The sequence below is a fragment of the Streptopelia decaocto genome (genome assembly GCF_964273445.1).
Source record: "Streptopelia decaocto genome assembly, contig: HAP1_SCAFFOLD_353, whole genome shotgun sequence".
Lineage (NCBI taxonomy): Eukaryota > Metazoa > Chordata > Aves > Columbiformes > Columbidae > Streptopelia > Streptopelia decaocto.
This window is the reverse complement of record NW_028114986.1, coordinates 57,627-77,066: the sequence shown is the minus strand read 5'-3', so window position 1 is coordinate 77,066 and position 19,440 is coordinate 57,627. Positions and strand designations below refer to the sequence as shown.

General features: G+C 55.7%; 3 long non-coding RNA genes across 3 annotated transcripts; all 3 read right to left on the bottom strand.

Moving 5' to 3' along the window:
- Window positions 1–1,321: 1,321 nt before the first annotated feature.
- On the bottom strand, window positions 1,322–2,351 carry LOC309452284. The gene is made up of 2 exons (XR_014186515.1): window positions 2,115–2,351; window positions 1,322–2,004 (listed from the first exon to the last, which is right to left on the bottom strand). It is a non-coding gene; the product is annotated as an uncharacterized lncRNA (long non-coding RNA).
- Window positions 2,352–10,111: 7,760 nt separating this feature from the next.
- On the bottom strand, window positions 10,112–11,122 carry LOC309452285. The gene is made up of 2 exons (XR_014186516.1): window positions 10,905–11,122; window positions 10,112–10,794 (listed from the first exon to the last, which is right to left on the bottom strand). It is a non-coding gene; the product is annotated as an uncharacterized lncRNA (long non-coding RNA).
- A 7,286-nt stretch (window positions 11,123–18,408) lies between these two features.
- Window positions 18,409–19,440, bottom strand: LOC309452283. Its single transcript, XR_014186514.1, has 2 exons — window positions 19,202–19,440; window positions 18,409–19,091 (listed from the first exon to the last, which is right to left on the bottom strand). It is a non-coding gene; the product is annotated as an uncharacterized lncRNA (long non-coding RNA).

Genomic DNA, 19,440 nt, shown 5'->3' with positions numbered 1-19,440 from the left:
GTAGTGTTAAGAATGCAAACCGTGTTTGAGGAGACAGTGCTTTTTTGGCTCCAAGCCACTTCTATGGGTGTTGAAGCGTTTCCAGAAATCCTTCTTGCAACAACCTTCTTGTGAGTTAATGAGAAAATAGGGTGGGAGAAAAATCAGCACATAAACCAGCTGTGACACACAGCACTGAAAAGTCTCCACCGGACACTCCACGCACAAGAAAAAGCCCCACGTAAGGGTGGGCTGGCACAGCGGGGCCACCGGGCTGTCGGCAGCGGTTGTAGCGGCGGCAGCTCCAGGAAGCTGCCCGGCCGGAGAAGAAGGGACAGGGGGCGGGAAGAGTTTTCCCTCCAAGTCTCTCTCGGGAGCAGCCAAACCGCGGGACTCCCGCTCGTTCCCGCCTTTGCCGGAACACGGGGCGGGGCCGAGGAGCGACGGCTCTGCCATCCGCTCGTCGGGGCTGCTGGGCCGGTCTTTGCGGGAGGCGGTAGCGATTGGTCGGGTCTGTGTCCAGCATGGCGGCCAAGGCGAGCAGCAGCCCCTCTCAGCTGCTGCTGCTGCTGCTGCCGCCGCCGCTCGGTAACCGGCGCCGCGACGCTTCCGCGCTGTCCCGGTGCCCGGGCGGGGCTGCGCTGGGGTCCGTCTTGTGCCCGGCGGGCGGGCGGGGACGGCGAGGCCGCTCGTGGGCACGCGTGGGTGGCGCGGCCGGCGCCGCCGCTTGGCGGGCAGCTGGAGCGGGGGCAGCGGGTGTGCCCGCCGGGTCCGGCGGTGTCGGCCGGTACGGGAAAATCCCGTAGAAGATGTTTCAGACTTGTGAGTATTATTTCTGCTTGTTGTTGATGTTTAATCTTTTGTTTGCTGGGGCAAAACTTGCTGTAAGATCTGTGAGCAAAACGTGGTTTTGGAATATTTGCCAGCTGAGTGGTGTCTCCCTTGGACTTCATCTCTAGGGGGTGATGGGTTCAGGGCAGCCGTGCCCTTCTCCCCCCCCTCCCGCCTCTGCCCTTCTCCCCCCCTCCCGCCTCTGCCCTTCTCCCCCCCTCCCGCCTCTGCCCTTCTCCCCCCCTCCCGCCTCTGCCCTTCTCCCCCCCTCCCGCCTCTGCCCTTCTCCCCCCCTCCCGCCTCTGCCCTTCTCCCCCCCTCCCGCCTCTGCCCTTCTCCCCCCCTCCCGCCTCTGCCCTTCTCCCCCCCTCCCGCCTCTGCCCTTCTCCCCCCCTCCCGCCTCTGCCCTTCTCCCCCCCTCCCGCCTCTCCCCTTCTCCCCCCCTGCCGCCTCTCCCCTTCTCCCCCCCTCCCGCCTCCAAAACACTTTCAAGGACACAAAACACAAGGGATACAAGTGTTTATTTTAATTTTATTTTCTCTTCTTGAAGGCTGGTTAGTTGGTTGCACTTCTTTAGCCTTCCTTAGCTTAGTTCTACGCTGTTCTAGCTAAGTGTAGGGCCGCCTCGTGGAGCAGCAGGCACCCAGCCCAAATGGCCCAAAGAAGCCGTGGCAAGGGGCCGTGCTCAGCGCTGCAGAGGAAGGCAAAAAACCCCCGGAGACGCTTGCTGTCCCACCTGGGGGAAAAAAAGCCTTCCTCCCCCCAGCTGCAGGGCACGAGAGCCCATCTTCCTGGTGCTTGAGCAGCAGGCAGGAACCGAGCCAAAAGGGCCCAGAGGAGCTCTGCAAAGTGGTCATGCTCCATGCTGCAGAGGAAGGCAAAAAACCCCCGGGGACCAGGGCCAATCTGCCCCGGGGGAAAATTCCTTCCTGACCCCAGTGCTGGCGATCGGCTGTTCCCTGAGCATGTGAGCCAGACCTGGCTCCTTGTCCCACAGGCTGCTCACGCCTCCCAGGACCTGCCCAAGCCCTCCCCTATCCTACCCTACCCTATCCTAGCCTAGCCTAGCCTACCTTGAACTGGAGCCCTCTCCCGGCCTCGGGAGAGTGCCCAAACGCCTCCAGCGCTGTCCTCGGGTCTGCGGCGCTGTCCCCCGCTGTCTGGTGGCTCCCGAGGACTCCCGGTGTTCTGGGGCTGCCGAGCAGAAGATGGCAGCGAGTCTCCTCGCCTCTTCCCCAGGCCCCAGGGCAGAGGAGATGCCCCGGCATGAGGGCCGGGGGTGCGGGCTGGGAAGCCGGGCTCACCTGTGGCTCCAGAGCGGCTGCTGGTCCGGCCCATCCCCGGAGGTGGCTAGCGGCGGCTGCGGGGGCGGCGCCGCTTGCGGCCAGGCGCCTGTTTGGGGGCTCTGGGAGAGCCCCCGGCCGTCCTGCGGCGCTTCGGGCACCACGGCGCCGCAGGCAGTCCGGCCGTGCTGCTGGAGGGCCCCTGCAGCCCCGCCTGAGGCGGATCCACCTCCATCGCCTCCTCCTCCTCCTGCCGAGGCGGATCCACCTCCATGGGCTCCGCCTCTTCCCGGGGTGGGTCAACCTCCATTGGCTCCTCCTGCCTGTGGGCGGTGTTGCTGCTCCGGACAGGCAGCCGCCGTTGTTTGGGCGGCGGAGCCATCCCGGGGGGTCCCTGAGCCTCCTCTTCCTTCTTCTGGTCTCTCCGGCGCTGTTGTCTGCGGCCTCTTCACTCGGAGCCACGTCGCGGCTGGCACAGCTGGGCTCCAACTGCCATCACAGGGGCTCGTGGCGGCCCCAACGGCCGCTGCGGTGGCCGGCATGGCGGCCCCAGGGCCACGAGGCCCCATTGCGGGGCCATTTTGCTCTGCAGTCCTGTCAGTGCTTGGATTTGGTTTGCCTCTGGCGGAACGGACTCCTTGGCCTTTTGTCTTAAGGAAAGAGCAACAGCTGCAGATCTTTGGACAATATGTTTTACCAGCACGACAAACCTGAGAGTTGGATTGCAGAATTCTACTCTGCTAAGGGATTCTGATATTTCTTTAGTGCCGTGGTGTTAGGAATGCAAAACGTGTTTGAAGAGACAGTGCTTTTTTGGCTCCAAGCCACTTCTATGGGTGTTGAAGCGTTTCCAGAAATCCTTCTTGCAACAACCCTCTTGTGAGTTCCAGACTTGTGAGTATTATTTCTGCTTGTTGTTGCTGTTTAATCTTTTGTTTGCTGAGGGAAAACTTGCTGTAAGATCTGTGAGCAAAACGTGTTTGCGTTTTTGGAATATTTGCCAGCTGAGTGGGGTCTCCCTTGGACTTCATCTCTAGGGGGTGATGGGTTCGGGGCAGCCGTGCCATAGAGTAGCAGTTGCACGACTGATACTTGTCATCGGGTTCCTAATCGGTAGCCTTTATTTTGCGTGGGTTGTGTGTTGAACTGCTCAGTAGTTAGTTTGGTTTGACATTTCCCGAAGGTCTAGGCAAAGATGAAAAAAAGGAGTGGACTTAAAGAGAAGTATGTATTATTTTGTCATGCCATGTTGCTGTTTGAAACCTGTGTTGATTATTGGTGATATTCAAGAAATTGCCGAGACTTAGAGGGCAAATCTTGATGTGCTGAGCACAAGAGTGCAATGGATCTGTTTGGTTGCCAGGTAGCTTTCTTGACGCATGTGGCCAGTTTATCGAGATTGCACTGCACGCCTGAGAGAGTGAGAAAGATCCCCTCCCTCCTTCAGTAATTACCATGACGCTAATGGGATGAAATACTCTTATCCATCAGCCTGGATGTCAGTCCAGCTCTGTCCCATCTCTGCCCCCCTTCCTCGATACGTCACATCTGTGGGCAGAGCAGTCAGAATGTCCTTGGCTCTCAGACCAGAGCAATGAAAAACATTAGCTCTGTGCTGGGGTGTTATCTTGTGTTCTCAAACTAATTCCAAATAATGACTGTGCGATCCGTGAAAAAGAAAGGTTTCTAACTCCATGAAGAAAATGAGTTCACTTTCAGTGAAACCCGCACAATTTCAGGTATGGAGCCCTCAGGGCTCTGTCAGGGCTTTCTTTTCTCTTCTGCCTTCTCTTCCCTTCCCCCCTGCCGTTCCCCCTTCCCTCCCCCTTCCTTCACTCTTCCCTCACTCTTCCCTCAAAACCACTTTCCAGGACACAAAACGCAATGGGTACAAGTGTTTCTATTTTATTTTATTTTATTTTATTTTATTTTATTTTATTTTATTTTATTTTATTTTATTTTATTTTATTTTATTTTATTTTATTTTATTATTTTTTAATATACTTCATTTTATGTTTTTTCATGTGTTGTTATTTCATGTCATTTCTGTTTCTCACTCTTTTTCAGAGCCAACGCTCACAATCCTTAACACAAGCCCACGTGTAGCCAGGAGCAGGCTGATGCATTCTTCAGTTTAGCTTGAAACAACAGCCCTTGCAGGCTGGCAAAGGCAAGTCCCAGAGCTGCAGAGAGCAGCAGCAGGAATAGAGGCCAAGCTTTCCCTGGTTCCTGAAGAGGGAGAACCTTGAGAATGAGGCGCGGGACTGACGGTGCACAAAAGAAGAGGTATGTGGTACTGTGGGGTCTTTTGCAAAGCATCACGTGTAGCGATGACAAGCAGATGTTTTGCCTTGCGCACCTTGTTTGGCTGCTGTGCTTCTTGGGCAGGGTGCACGAGAAGCGCTCTGGTCCCTGCCAGGCGCTGGTGTTGCCCGCAGGGAGAGGTGCCGAGTGGCAGCTGCGAATCCTTCCTGTTCCTGGCAGGACACCAGTGTCTGCTCCAAAGCACCGGGTCCCCATGCAACATCTCTGCATGCTGTTTCCTACGTCTACCTTCTTTGTCTGTAACTTGTTTGGGTTTTGCCTGTTTCTTTCTACCTTCTTTGGTGTTCTGTTTTTGTTGTTGATGTTGTTTCTATTGTTGTTGTTGTTTTGGTTTTGTTGGTTTCTTTTAAGTTGGTTTCATTTGGTTGGTTTAGGTCAGTTTCTATGAGTTGGTTTTGGTAGGCTTTTTGAGACTGGTTGTTTGACAGCGTATGACGTTGTTGGTAGGTTGTGTGTTCATAGGTCACTGCAGGCTGGTTGTTTTAGGTTAAGGTTTGTGAAGCTTGGTTTAGGTTGGCGGTCTTAGATTGCTTGTTTCAGGTTTGATGGTTTAGCTTGGTTTGGGTTGGTTAGTTCAGGTGGGTTGGTTTAGGTTGTGTGATGTGATTTTCTTACCGCTGATCTATGTTGTTTGGCCTCGGAGGTTTATTTTTCTTGGTTTTGTTGGGTTCTTTGGTTGGTGCTGTTTTCTGCCGATTCTTTAGCACTGGTTGTGTTAGTTTGGTTTAGGTTTCTGGTTTTAGTAGCTTGGTTCAGTTTGTTGCGGTCGTTTGAGGTTGGTTGGAGGCAGGTTCTTTGAGGGTGGTTGTGAGAGGCTGTTTGCTGGAGGCTGGTGGGTTCAGGTTGCTTGATGTAGGTGATTTTTGGTTGAAAGTGTCTTCCGTTGGTTGTTGTAGGTGGCGTATGTGAAGCTGTTTTCGTTGAGGCCGTTTTCAGTACTTTGGTTTAGGTTTGTTTAGATGATTTGAAGTTGGTTGGTTGGTTGGTTGGTTATTTTAGGTTGTTTCTTTTCAGTAGGCAGTTTAGGTGGGTTGGTGGGTGTCTGTGTTTTCAGGTAGGTTGGTTTAGGCAGGTTTGGTTTGCATAGTTTAGGTTGCTTGAAGGGTTTCTGTTGAGGTTGGTTCAGGTGGTTTGGTTTAGGTTGCTTTAGTTACTTTTTGGTAGGTTGTTTTAGGCAGTGTTATTTCCGTTGCATGTTTTGAAGATGGGTTCCTTCAGGTTGGGGTGGTTTAGATTGGTTGTTGAGGGTGCTTTAGGTGGTTTGGTTAGATTGACATTGTGTTTTGTTGGTTTTAGGTTGTGTCTGGGTGATTTGGATGTGACTGCAATCTCGCTGGGACCTGTGTCCCGCAACTAATCACCAGGCTCGATTGGGCTGTTTCTGCTGTCTCAGCAGATGTCCCCTTCCTCCTTCCCTGCTCCCCGTGTTTCCCTGCCTTGCTCCAAGAGGACGACCTTCCCCGCTAGAGGCGAACCACTGCTAGGTCAAGGGGATACGGTAGCTGCGCTGTGCTTGAGAACCTGCAAACAAGCTCAGGGTCCATTAGCAGGAGAACCTGGGGTAGTCAAGCTTCCAAGACTGCAGACACATCCAAGTGAGACACGGCATGGCTTTTAGCTTGGTGATTGTAGGCTGGTTTCAGTGGTTCTGTTTAGCTTTGGGTTGTTTGCTTTAGGTCATTTTGGTCAGGTTATGTCATTTGGTTTCATATTTTTGAGGTTGGTTTAGGTGGGTTGTTTTAGGTAGTTTTATCCTTGATCAGATTGTTTTGAAGTTGTGTGAGATTGTTTAATGGTTGTTTTAGGTTAAGATTGGTTGGTTTCGGTGTGTTTAGCTTGTTTGGTTACAGGTTGCTTAAGGTTGGCTGAGAAATGCCGGTTTCTGTAGTTTTAGATTGTTTTAGGTAGGATTTTTTAGATCATTTGGTTTGGGTAGGTTTGTTTTAGGGGGTTTAGGATGGTTTCTTTTGTTTGGTGTAGGTTGGTTTAGGTAATTTGTTGTAGATTGTTTAAGGTTCTGCTTAGGTTGTTGGTGGCTGATTGAAGTATTTTAAGGCAGATTGGTTTAGGTTCTTTAAGGTTGTTTTCGGTGAGTTGTTCTATGCTGGTTTGGGTAGGCTGTTCTCACTAAGTTTAGGGCCACCTCGTGGAACAGCAGGCACCCAGCCCAAATGGCCCAAAGAAGCCGTGGCAAGGGGCCGTGCTCAGCGCTGCAGAGGAAGGCAAAAAAACCCCTGGAGACGCTTGCTGTCCCACCTGGCGGGGAGAAAAAAAAGCCTTCCTCCCCCCAGCTGCAGGGCACGAGAGGCCATCTTCCTGGTGCTTGAGCAGCAGGCAGGAACCGAGCCAAAAGGGCCCAGAGGAGCTCTGCAAAGTGGTCATGCTCAATGCTGCAGAGGAAGGCAAAAAACCCCCGGGGACCAGGGCCAATCTGCCCCGGGGGAAAAAATTCCTTCCTGACCCCAGTGCTGGCGATCGGCTGTTCCCTGAGCATGTGAGCCAGACCTGGCTCCTTGTCCCACAGGCTGCTCACGCCTCCCAGGACCTGCCCAAGCCCTATCCTGTCCTCCCTTGAGCTGGAGCCATCTCCTGGACTTCCGAGAGTGCCCAAATGCCTCTGAGCTGACGGACCTTGGGGGCAAGACTCCTTCCTGTGCCTGGTGGGACACCAGTGGGTGTTCCAAGCACAGAAGAAATTCCCTTGGTCTCTCCACTGCTATCCAGCTCAAAAGGATTTCCATCCATGAGCTGAGCTTGGAAGGTGGCCCTGCCAGCAGATCACCTTGCAGTCGAGAACCTCCAGCAGCCTCATGCAAGCTCTTCCTCCCTCAGCCCCTGCCCTGTGATTCCACCAGCTCCTCAAGTGCTTCCTGTGGGATGTGTTGGGGCTGCCCCCGGGCCGGCTCTGGCAGTGGACACGGGACCCGGCTGCTCCTTTTGATCCTGCTCCGGGCATTGTGAGCGCTGCGTTGCCGGGTGCTGGCATTGTGACACGGGGGTGACAGAGCCAGGCGTGTGCAGCCCCGCCCACCCCAACTCCGCCCAGCACCCTTGGGAGGAAGCCTTTGGGGTGCTGGCCCCAAATCAGTCCCTGTCGTCTACAAGACAGGGGAGTAATCAGCCTAACCGTGTCCCTTTTTTGCCAAAACACAGTGTGGATTTGTTGCCAGTCCAGCCTTACTTCCAGTACTTCTTCCTACAGCCCTGTTACGAAGTCCCAAGCTCCATTCAATAGAGTCTGGTTAGGCACTGGCAAAAACAGTGTTAGTCCTATACCATGTCTGAATAAAAATTTGTCCCACACCATTTTCCCCTTGTAAAAGAAAGGAAAACTAATATCCAAAATATCCCCAAACGTATTAAAATGACCAGCCATACATCAGTAAAAAGAAATCAATAATTCCATAAAGAACACTGATAGTCAACAAAAAACAAAGGGACAATCCACCGGGTGCTGATCCAGTGCTCTTTCCCGTGCTGTACTCTTTGCATTTCTTTCATTAGTGGCTTCGTGGTTGTTCCTGTCGCCTGCGCGCGCTGACTGGCACAGTCACTGTCACTGCCCCCGCTGGCACTTCATCCCCCCCTGCTGCAGGATGACACACCAGCCCTGCAGCTCCGCAGCGAGTCAAGCCCAGCGTTGCATGTCCCTGCCCTGCTCACGGCGAAGGGCTCCTGTGCCCAGCCCAGCAGGGCAGCGGCATCAGGTGGTTGCAAAGGTTGCATTTCACTCCAGGAGCCGAGAGCCGAGTTGTTGGGAGTGCCCTGGGAACTCGGCTCGTTTGAGAGTCCAGCCTGCAGCCCCGGGACAGCAGCAGCTGTCCCTCCTCTGAGAGGTGGGGGCGTTTCTGGAGGGAGCGTCACCCTCCGAGGCAGAGGACAGAGCTTAGGAAGGCTCGGTGCTTCTGGACTCTGACCCGCCACAGAATGTGCAATGGCTGTAGAAGTGGAAATACCGATTTTCTAAAGAGTGCTGTAGTGTTAAGAATGCAAACCGTGTTTGAGGAGACAGTGCTTTTTTGGCTCCAAGCCACTTCTATGGGTGTTGAAGCGTTTCCAGAAATCCTTCTTGCAACAACCTTCTTGTGAGTTAATGAGAAAATAGGGTGGGAGAAAAATCAGCACATAAACCAGCTGTGACACACAGCACTGAAAAGTCTCCACCGGACACTCCACGCACAAGAAAAAGCCCCACGTAAGGGTGGGCTGGCACAGCGGGGCCACCGGGCTGTCGGCAGCGGTTGTAGCGGCGGCAGCTCCAGGAAGCTGCCCGGCCGGAGAAGAAGGGACAGGGGGCGGGAAGAGTTTTCCCTCCAAGTCTCTCTCGGGAGCAGCCAAACCGCGGGACTCCCGCTCGTTCCCGCCTTTGCCGGAACACGGGGCGGGGCCGAGGAGCGACGGCTCTGCCATCCGCTCGTCGGGGCTGCTGGGCCGGTCTTTGCGGGAGGCGGTAGCGATTGGTCGGGTCTGTGTCCAGCATGGCGGCCAAGGCGAGCAGCAGCCCCTCTCAGCTGCTGCTGCTGCTGCTGCCGCTCGGTAACCGGCGCCGCGACGCTTCCGCGCTGTCCCGGTGCCCGGGCGGGGCTGCGCTGGGGTCCGTCTTGTGCCCGGCGGGCGGGCGGGGAGGGCGAGGCCGCTCGTGGGCACGCGTGGGTGGCGCGGCCGGCGCCGCCGCTTGGCGGGCAGCTGGAGCGGGGGCAGCGGGTGTGCCCGCCGGGTCCGGCGGTGTCGGCCGGTACGGGAAAATCCCGTAGAAGATGTTTCAGACTTGTGAGTATTATTTCTGCTTGTTGTTGATGTTTAATCTTTTGTTTGCTGGGGCAAAACTTGCTGTAAGATCTGTGAGCAAAACGTGGTTTTGGAATATTTGCCAGCTGAGTGGGGTCTCCCTTGGACTTCATCTCTAGGGGGTGATGGGTTCAGGGCAGCCGTGCCCTTCTCCCCCCCTCCCGCCTCTCCCCTTCTCCCCCCCTCCCGCCTCTCCCCTTCTCCCCCCCTCCCGCCTCTCCCCTTCTCCCCCCCTCCCGCCTCTCCCCTTCTCCCCCCCTCCCGCCTCTCCCCTTCTCCCCCCCTCCCGCCTCTCCCCTTCTCCCCCCCTCCCGCCTCTCCCCTTCTCCCCCCCTCCCGCCTCTCCCCTTCTCCCCCCCTCCCGCCTCTCCCCTTCTCCCCCCCTCCCGCCTCTCCCCTTCTCCCCCCCTCCCGCCTCTCCCCCCCTCCCGCCTCTCCCCCCCTCCCGCCTCTCCCCTTCTCCCCCCCTCCCGCCTCTCCCCCCCTCCCGCCTCTCCCCCCCTCCCGCCTCTCCCCCCCTCCCGCCTCTCCCCCCCTCCCGCCTCTCCCCCCCTCCCGCCTCTCCCCCCCTCCCGCCTCTCCCCCCCTCCCCTTCTCCCCCCCTCCCCTTCTCCCCCCCCTCCCCTTCTCCCCCCCTCCCCTTCTCCCCCCCCTCCCCTTCTCCCCCCCTCCCCTTCTCCCCCCCTCCCCTTCTCCCCCCCTCCCCTTCTCCCCCCCTCCCCTTCTCCCCCCCTCCCCTTCTCCCCCCCTCCCCTTCTCCCCCCCTCCCCTTCTCCCCCCCTCCCCTTCTCCCCCCCTCCCCTTCTCCCCCCCTCCCGCCTCTCCCCTTCTCCCCCCCTCCCGCCTCTCCCCTTCTCCCCCCCTCCCGCCTCCAAAACACTTTCAAGGACACAAAACACAAGGGATACAAGTGTTTATTTTAATTTTATTTTCTCTTCTTGAAGGCTGGTTAGTTGGTTGCACTTCTTTAGCCTTCCTTAGCTTAGTTCTACGCTGTTCTAGCTAAGTGTAGGGCCGCCTCGTGGAGCAGCAGGCACCCAGCCCAAATGGCCCAAAGAAGCCGTGGCAAGGGGCCGTGCTCAGCGCTGCAGAGGAAGGCAAAAAACCCCCGGAGACGCTTGCTGTCCCACCTGGGGGAAAAAAAGCCTTCCTCCCCCCAGCTGCAGGGCACGAGAGCCCATCTTCCTGGTGCTTGAGCAGCAGGCAGGAACCGAGCCAAAAGGGCCCAGAGGAGCTCTGCAAAGTGGTCATGCTCCATGCTGCAGAGGAAGGCAAAAAACCCCCGGGGACCAGGGCCAATCTGCCCCGGGGGAAAATTCCTTCCTGACCCCAGTGCTGGCGATCGGCTGTTCCCTGAGCATGTGAGCCAGACCTGGCTCCTTGTCCCACAGGCTGCTCACGCCTCCCAGGACCTGCCCAAGCCCTCCCCTATCCTACCCTACCCTATCCTATCCTAGCCTAGCCTACCTTGAACTGGAGCCCTCTCCCGGCCTCGGGAGAGTGCCCAAACGCCTCCAGCGCTGTCCTCGGGTCTGCGGCGCTGTCCCCCGCTGTCTGGTGGCTCCCGAGGACTCCCGGTGTTCTGGGGCTGCCGAGCAGAAGATGGCAGCGAGTCTCCTCGCCTCTTCCCCAGGCCCCAGGGCAGAGGAGATGCCCCGGCATGAGGGCCGGGGGTGCGGGCTGGGAAGCCGGGCTCACCTGTGGCTCCAGAGCGGCTGCTGGTCCGGCCCATCCCCGGAGGTGGCTAGCGGCGGCTGCGGGGGCGGCGCCGCTTGCGGCCAGGCGCCTGTTTGGGGGCTCTGGGAGAGCCCCCGGCCGTCCTGCGGCGCTTCGGGCACCACGGCGCCGCAGGCAGTCCGGCCGTGCTGCTGGAGGGCCCCTGCAGCCCCGCCTGAGGCGGATCCACCTCCATCGCCTCCTCCACCTCCTGCCGAGGCGGATCCACCTCCATGGGCTCCGCCTCTTCCCGGGGTGGGTCAACCTCCATGGGCTCCTCCTGCCTGTGGGCGGTGTTGCTGCTCCGGACAGGCAGCCGCCGTTGTTTGGGCGGCGGAGCCATCCCGGGGGGTCCCTGAGCCTCCTCTTCCTTCTTCTGGTCTCTCCGGCGCTGTTGTCTGCGGCCTCTTCACTCGGAGCCACGTCGCGGCTGGCACAGCTGGGCTCCAACTGCCATCACAGGGGCTCGTGGCGGCCCCAACGGCCGCTGCGGTGGCCGGCATGGCGGCCCCAGGGCCACGAGGCCCCATTGCGGGGCCATTTTGCTCTGCAGTCCTGTCAGTGCTTGGATTTGGTTTGCCTCTGGCGGAACGGACTCCTTGGCCTTTTGTCTTAAGGAAAGAGCAACAGCTGCAGATCTTTGGACAATATGTTTTACCAGCACGACAAACCTGAGAGTTGGATTGCAGAATTCTACTCTGCTAAGGGATTCTGATATTTCTTTAGTGCCGTGGTGTTAGGAATGCAAAACGTGTTTGAAGAGACAGTGCTTTTTTGGCTCCAAGCCACTTCTATGGGTGTTGAAGCGTTTCCAGAAATCCTTCTTGCAACAACCCTCTTGTGAGTTCCAGACTTGTGAGTATTATTTCTGCTTGTTGTTGCTGTTTAATCTTTTGTTTGCTGAGGGAAAACTTGCTGTAAGATCTGTGAGCAAAACGTGTTTGCGTTTTTGGAATATTTGCCAGCTGAGTGGGGTCTCCCTTGGACTTCATCTCTAGGGGGTGATGGGTTCAGGGCAGCCGTGCCCTAGAGTAGCAGTTGCACGACTGATACTTGTCATCGGGTTCCTAATCGGTAGCCTTTATTTTGCGTGGGTTGTGTGTTGAACTGCTCAGTAGTTAGTTTGGTTTGACATTTCCCGAAGGTCTAGGCAAAGATGAAAAAAAGGAGTGGACTTAAAGAGAAGTATGTATTATTTTGTCATGCCATGTTGCTGTTTGAAACCTGTGTTGATTATTGGTGATATTCAAGAAATTGCCGAGACTTAGAGGGCAAATCTTGATGTGCTGAGCACAAGAGTGCAATGGATCTGTTTGGTTGCCAGGTAGCTTTCTTGACGCATGTGGCCAGTTTATCGAGATTGCACTGCACGCCTGAGAGAGTGAGAAAGATCCCCTCCCTCCTTCAGTAATTACCGTGACGCTAATGGGATGAAATACTCTTATCCATCAGCCTGGATGTCAGTCCAGCTCTGTCCCATCTCTGCCCCCCTTCCTCGATACGTCACATCTGTGGGCAGAGCAGTCAGAATGTCCTTGGCTCTCAGACCAGAGCAATGAAAAACATTAGCTCTGTGCTGGGGTGTTATCTTGTGTTCTCAAACTAATTCCAAATAATGACTGTGCGATCCGTGAAAAAGAAAGGTTTCTAACTCCATGAAGAAAATGAGTTCACTTTCAGTGAAACCCGCACAATTTCAGGTATGGAGCCCTCAGGGCTCTGTCAGGGCTTTCTTTTCTCTTCTGCCTTCTCTTCCCTTCCCCCCTGCCGTTCCCCCTTCCCTCCCCCTTCCTTCACTCTTCCCTCACTCTTCCCTCAAAACCACTTTCCAGGACACAAAACGCAATGGGTACAAGTGTTTCTATTTTATTTTATTTTATTTTATTTTATTTTATTTTATTTTATTTTATTTTATTTTATTTTATTATTTTTTTAATATACTTCATTTTATGTTTTTTCATGTGTTGTTATTTCATGTCATTTCTGTTTCTCACTCTTTTTCAGAGCCAACGCTCACAATCCTTAACACAAGCCCATGTGTAGCCAGGAGCAGGCTGATGCATTCTTCAGTTTAGCTTGAAACAACAGCCCTTGCAGGCTGGCAAAGGCAAGTCCCAGAGCTGCAGAGAGCAGCAGCAGGAATAGAGGCCAAGCTTTCCCTGGTTCCTGAAGAGGGAGAACCTTGAGAATGAGGCGCGGGACTGACGGTGCACAAAAGAAGAGGTATGTGGTACTGTGGGGTCTTTTGCAAAGCATCACATGTAGCGATGACAAGCAGATGTTTTGCCTTGCGCACCTTGTTTGGCTGCTGTGCTTCTTGGGCAGGGTGCACGAGAAGCGCTCTGGTCCCTGCCAGGCGCTGGTGTTGCCCGCAGGGAGAGGTGCCGAGTGGCAGCTGCGAATCCTTCCTGTTCCTGGCAGGACACCAGTGGCTGCTCCAAAGCACCGGGTCCCCATGCAACATCTCTGCATGCTGTTTCCTACATCTACTTTCTTTGTCTGTAACTTGTTTGGGTTTTGCCTGTTTCTTTCTACCTTCTTTGGTGTTCTGTTTTTGTTGTTGATGTTGTTTCTATTGTTGTTGTTGTTTTGGTTTTGTTGGTTTCTTTTAAGTTGGTTTCATTTGGTTGGTTTAGGTCAGTTTCTATGAGTTGGTTTTGGTAGGCTTTTTGAGACTGGTTGTTTGACAGCGTATGACGTTGTTGGTAGGTTGTGTGTTCATAGGTCACTGCAGGCTGGTTGTTTTAGGTTAAGGTTTGTGAAGCTTGGTTTAGGTTGGCGGTCTTAGATTGCTTGTTTCAGGTTTGATGGTTTAGCTTGGTTTGGGTTGGTTAGTTCAGGTGGGTTGGTTTAGGTTGTGTGATGTGATTTTCTTACCGCTGATCTATGTTGTTTGGCCTCGGAGGTTTATTTTTCTTGGTTTTGTTGGGTTCTTTGGTTGGTGCTGTTTTCTGCCGATTCTTTAGCACTGGTCGTGTTAGTTTGGTTTAGGTTTCTGGTTTTAGTAGCTTGGTTCAGTTTGTTGCGGTCGTTTGAGGTTGGTTGGAGGCAGGTTCTTTGAGGGTGGTTGTGAGAGGCTGTTTGCTGGAGGCTGGTGGGTTCAGGTTGCTTGATGTAGGTGATTTTTGGTTGAAAGTGTCTTCCGTTGGTTGTTGTAGGTGGCGTATGTGAAGCTGTTTTCGTTGAGGCCGTTTTCAGTACTTTGGTTTAGGTTTGTTTAGATGATTTGAAGTTGGTTGGTTGGTTGGTTGGTTATTTTAGGTTGTTTCTTTTCAGTAGGCAGTTTAGGTGGGTTGGTGGGTGTCTGTGTTTTCAGGTAGGTTGGTTTAGGCAGGTTTGGTTTGCATAGTTTAGGTTGCTTGAAGGGTTTCTGTTGAGGTTGGTTCAGGTGGTTTGGTTTAGGTTGCTTTAGTTACTTTTTGGTAGGTTGTTTTAGGCAGTGTTATTTCCGTTGCATGTTTTGAAGATGGGTTCCTTCAGGTTGGGGTGGTTTAGATTGGTTGTTGAGGGTGCTTTAGGTGGTTTGGTTAGATTGACATTGTGTTTTGTTGGTTTTAGGTTGTGTCTGGGTGATTTGGATGTGACTGCAATCTCGCTGGGACCTGTGTCCCGCAACTAATCACCAGGCTCGATTGGGCTGTTTCTGCTGTCTCAGCAGATGTCCCCTTCCTCCTTCCCTGCTCCCCGTGTTTCCCTGCCTTGCTCCAAGAGGACGACCTTCCCCGCTAGAGGCGAACCACTGCTAGGTCAAGGGGATACGGTAGCTGCGCTGTGCTTGAGAACCTGCAAACAAGCTCAGGGTCCATTAGCAGGAGAACCTGGGGTAGTCAAGCTTCCAAGACTGCAGACACATCCAAGTGAGACACGGCATGGCTTTTAGCTTGGTGATTGTAGGCTGGTTTCAGTGGTTCTGTTTAGCTTTGGGTTGTTTGCTTTAGGTCATTTTGGTCAGGTTATGTCATTTGGTTTCATATTTTTGAGGTTGGTTTAGATGGGTTGTTTTAGGTAGTTTTATCCTTGATCAGATTGTTTTGAAGTTGTGTGAGATTGTTTAATGGTTGTTTTAGGTTAAGATTGGTTGGTTTCGGTGTGTTTAGCTTGTTTGGTTACAGGTTGCTTAAGGTTGGCTGAGAAATGCCGGTTTCTGTAGTTTTAGATTGTTTTAGGTAGGATTTTTTAGATCATTTGGTTTGGGTAGGTTTGTTTTAGGGGGTTTAGGATGGTTTCTTTTGTTTGGTGTAGGTTGGTTTAGGTAATTTGTTGTAGATTGTTTAAGGTTCTGCTTAGGTTGTTGGTGGCTGATTGAAGTATTTTAAGGCAGATTGGTTTAGGTTCTTTAAGGTTGTTTTCGGTGAGTTGTTCTATGCTGGTTTGGGTAGGCTGTTCTAACTAAGTTTAGGGCCACCTCGTGGAGCAGCAGGCACCCAGCCCAAATGGCCCAAAGAAGCCGTGGCAAGGGGCCGTGCTCAGCGCTGCAGAGGAAGGCAAAAAAACCCCCGGAGACGCTTGCTGTCCCACCTGGCGGGGAGAAAAAAAAGCCTTCCTCCCCCCAGCTGCAGGGCACGAGAGGCCATCTTCCTGGTGCTTGAGCAGCAGGCAGGAACCGAGCCAAAAGGGCCCAGAGGAGCTCTGCAAAGTGGTCATGCTCCATGCTGCAGAGGAAGGCAAAAAACCCCCGGGGACCAGGGCCAATCTGCCCCGGGGGAAAAAATTCCTTCCTGACCCCAGTGCTGGCGATCGGCTGTTCCCTGAGCATGTGAGCCAGACCTGGCTCCTTGTCCCACAGGCTGCTCACGCCTCCCAGGACCTGCCCAAGCCCTATCCTGTCCTATCCTGTCCTCCCTTGAGCTGGAGCCGTCTCCTGGACTTCCGAGAGTGCCCAAATGCCTCTGAGCTGACGGACCTTGGGGGCAAGACTCCTTCCTGTGCCTGGTGGGACACCAGTGGGTGTTCCAAGCACAGAAGAAATTCCCTTGGTCTCTCCACTGCTATCCAGCTCAAAAGGATTTCCATCCATGAGCTGAGCTTGGAAGGTGGCCCTGCCAGCAGATCACCTTGCAGTCGAGAACCTCCAGCAGCCTCATGCAAGCTCTTCCTCCCTCAGCCCCTGCCCTGTGATTCCACCAGCTCCTCAAGTGCTTCCTGTGGGATGTGTTGGGGCTGCCCCCGGGCCGGCTCTGGCAGTGGACACGGGACCCGGCTGCTCCTTTTGATCCTGCTCCGGGCATTGTGAGTGCTGCGTTGCCGGGTGCTGGCATTGTGACACGGGGGTGACAGAGCCAGGCGTGTGCAGCCCCGCCCACCCCAACTCCGCCCAGCACCCTTGGGAGGAAGCCTTTGGGGTGCTGGCCCCAAATCAGTCCCTGTCGTCTACAAGACAGGGGAGTAATCAGCCTAACCGTGTCCCTTTTTTGCCAAAACACAGTGTGGATTTGTTGCCAGTCCAGCCTTACTTCCAGTACTTCTTCCTACAGCCCTGTTACGAAGTCCCAAGCTCCATTCAATAGAGTCTGGTTAGGCACTGGCAAAAACAGTGTTAGTCCTATACCATGTCTGAATAAAAATTTGTCCCACACCATTTTCCCCTTGTAAAAGAAAGGAAAACTAATATCCAAAATATCCCCAAACGTATTAAAATGACCAGCCATACATCAGTAAAAAGAAATCAATAATTCCATAAAGAACACTGATAGTCAACAAAAAACAAAGGGACAATCCACCGGGTGCTGATCCAGTGCTCTTTCCCGTGCTGTACTCTTTGCATTTCTTTCATTAGTGGCTTCGTGGTTGTTCCTGTCGCCTGCGCGCGCTGACTGGCACAGTCACTGTCACTGCCCCCGCTGGCACTTCATCCCCCCCTGCTGCAGGATGACACACCAGCCCTGCAGCTCCGCAGCGAGTCAAGCCCAGCGTTGCATGTCCCTGCCCTGCTCACGGCGAAGGGCTCCTGTGCCCAGCCCAGCAGGGCAGCGGCATCAGGTGGTTGCAAAGGTTGCATTTCACTCCAGGAGCCGAGAGCCGAGTTGTTGGGAGTGCCCTGGGAACTCGGCTCGTTTGAGAGTCCAGCCTGCAGCCCCGGGACAGCAGCAGCTGTCCCTCCTCTGAGAGGTGGGGGCGTTTCTGGAGGGAGCGTCACCCTCCGAGGCAGAGGACAGAGCTTAGGAAGGCTCGGTGCTTCTGGACTCTGACCCGCCACAGAATGTGCAATGGCTGTAGAAGTGGAAATACCGATTTTCTAAAGAGTGCTGTAGTGTTAAGAATGCAAACCGTGTTTGAGGAGACAGTGCTTTTTTGGCTCCAAGCCACTTCTATGGGTGTTGAAGCGTTTCCAGAAATCCTTCTTGCAACAACCTTCTTGTGAGTTAATGAGAAAATAGGGTGGGAGAAAAATCAGCACATAAACCAGCTGTGACACACAGCACTGAAAAGTCTCCACCGGACACTCCACGCACAAGAAAAAGCCCCATGTAAGGGTGGGCTGGCACAGCGGGGCCACCGGGCTGTCGGCAGCGGTTGTAGCGGCGGCAGCTCCAGGAAGCTGCCCGGCCGGAGAAGAAGGGACAGGGGGCGGGAAGAGTTTTCCCTCCAAGTCTCTCTCGGGAGCAGCCAAACCGCGGGACTCCCGCTCGTTCCCGCCTTTGCCGGAACACGGGGCGGGGCCGAGGAGCGACGGCTCTGCCATCCGCTCGTCGGGGCTGCTGGGCCGGTCTTTGCGGGAGGCGGTAGCGATTGGTCGGGTCTGTGTCCAGCATGGCGGCCAAGGCGAGCAGCAGCCCCTCTCAGCTGCTGCTGCTGCTGCCGCCGCTCGGTAACCGGCGCCGCGACGCTTCCGCGCTGTCCCGGTGCCCGGGCGGGGCTGCGCTGGGCTCCGTCTTGTGCCCGGCGGGCGGGCGGGGAGGGCGAGGCCGCTCGTGGGCACGCGTGGGTGGCGCGGCCGGCGCCGCCGCTTGGCGGGCAGCTGGAGCGGGGGCAGCGGGTGTGCCCGCCGGGTCCGGCGGTGTCGGCCGGTACGGGAAAATCCCGTAGAAGATGTTTCAGACTTGTGAGTATTATTTCTGCTTGTTGTTGATGTTTAATCTTTTGTTTGCTGGGGCAAAACTTGCTGTAAGATCTGTGAGCAAAACGTGGTTTTGGAATATTTGCCAGCTGAGTGGTGTCTCCCTTGGACTTCATCTCTAGGGGGTGATGGGTTCAGGGCAGCCGTGCCCTTCTCCCCCCCTCCCGCCTCTCCCCTTCTCCCCCCCTCCCGCCTCTCCCCTTCTCCCCCCCTCCCGCCTCTCCCCTTCTCCCCCCCTCCCGCCTCTCCCCTTCTCCCCCCCTCCCGCCTCTCCCCTTCTCCCCCCCTCCCGCCTCTCCCCTTCTCCCCCCCTCCCGCCTCTCCCCTTCTCCCCCCCTCCCGCCTCTCCCCTTCTCCCCCCCTCCCGCCTCTCCCCTTCTCCCCCCCTCCCGCCTCCAAAACACTTTCAAGGACACAAAACACAAGGGATACAAGTGTTTATTTTAATTTTATTTTCTCTTCTTGAAGGCTGGTTAGTTGGTTGCACTTCTTTAGCCTTCCTTAGCTTAGTTCTACGCTGTTCTAGCTAAGTGTAGGGCCGCCTCGTGGAGCAGCAGGCACCCAGCCCAAATGGCCCAAAGAAGCCGTGGCAAGGGGCCGTGCTCAGCGCTGCAGAGGAAGGCAAAAAACCCCCGGAGACGCTTGCTGTCCCACCTGGGGGAAAAAAAGCCTTCCTCCCCCCAGCTGCAGGGCACGAGAGCCCATCTTCCTGGTGCTTGAGCAGCAGGCAGGAACCGAGCCAAAAGGGCCCAGAGGAGCTCTGCAAAGTGGTCATGCTCCATGCTGCAGAGGAAGGCAAAAAACCCCCGGGGACCAGGGCCAATCTGCCCCGGGGGAAAATTCCTTCCTGACCCCAGTGCTGGCGATCGGCTGTTCCCTGAGCATGTGAGCCAGACCTGGCTCCTTGTCCCACAGGCTGCTCACGCCTCCCAGGACCTGCCCAAGCCCTCCCCTATCCTACCCTACCCTATCCTATCCTAGCCTAGCCTACCTTGAACTGGAGCCCTCTCCCGGCCTCGGGAGAGTGCCCAAACGCCTCCAGCGCTGTCCTCGGGTCTGCGGCGCTGTCCCCCGCTGTCTGGTGGCTCCCGAGGACTCCCGGTGTTCTGGGGCTGCCGAGCAGAAGATGGCAGCGAGTCTCCTCGCCTCTTCCCCAGGCCCCAGGGCAGAGGAGATGCCCCGGCATGAGGGCCGGGGGTGCGGGCTGGGAAGCCGGGCTCACCTGTGGCTCCAGAGCGGCTGCTGGTCCGGCCCATCCCCGGAGGTGGCTAGCGGCGGCTGCGGGGGCGGCGCCGCTTGCGGCCAGGCGCCTGTTTGGGGGCTCTGGGAGAGCCCCCGGCCGTCCTGCGGCGCTTCGGGCACCACGGCGCCGCAGGCAGTCCGGCCGTGCTGCTGGAGGGCCCCTGCAGCCCCGCCTGAGGCGGATCCACCTCCATCGCCTCCTCCTCCTCCTGCCGAGGC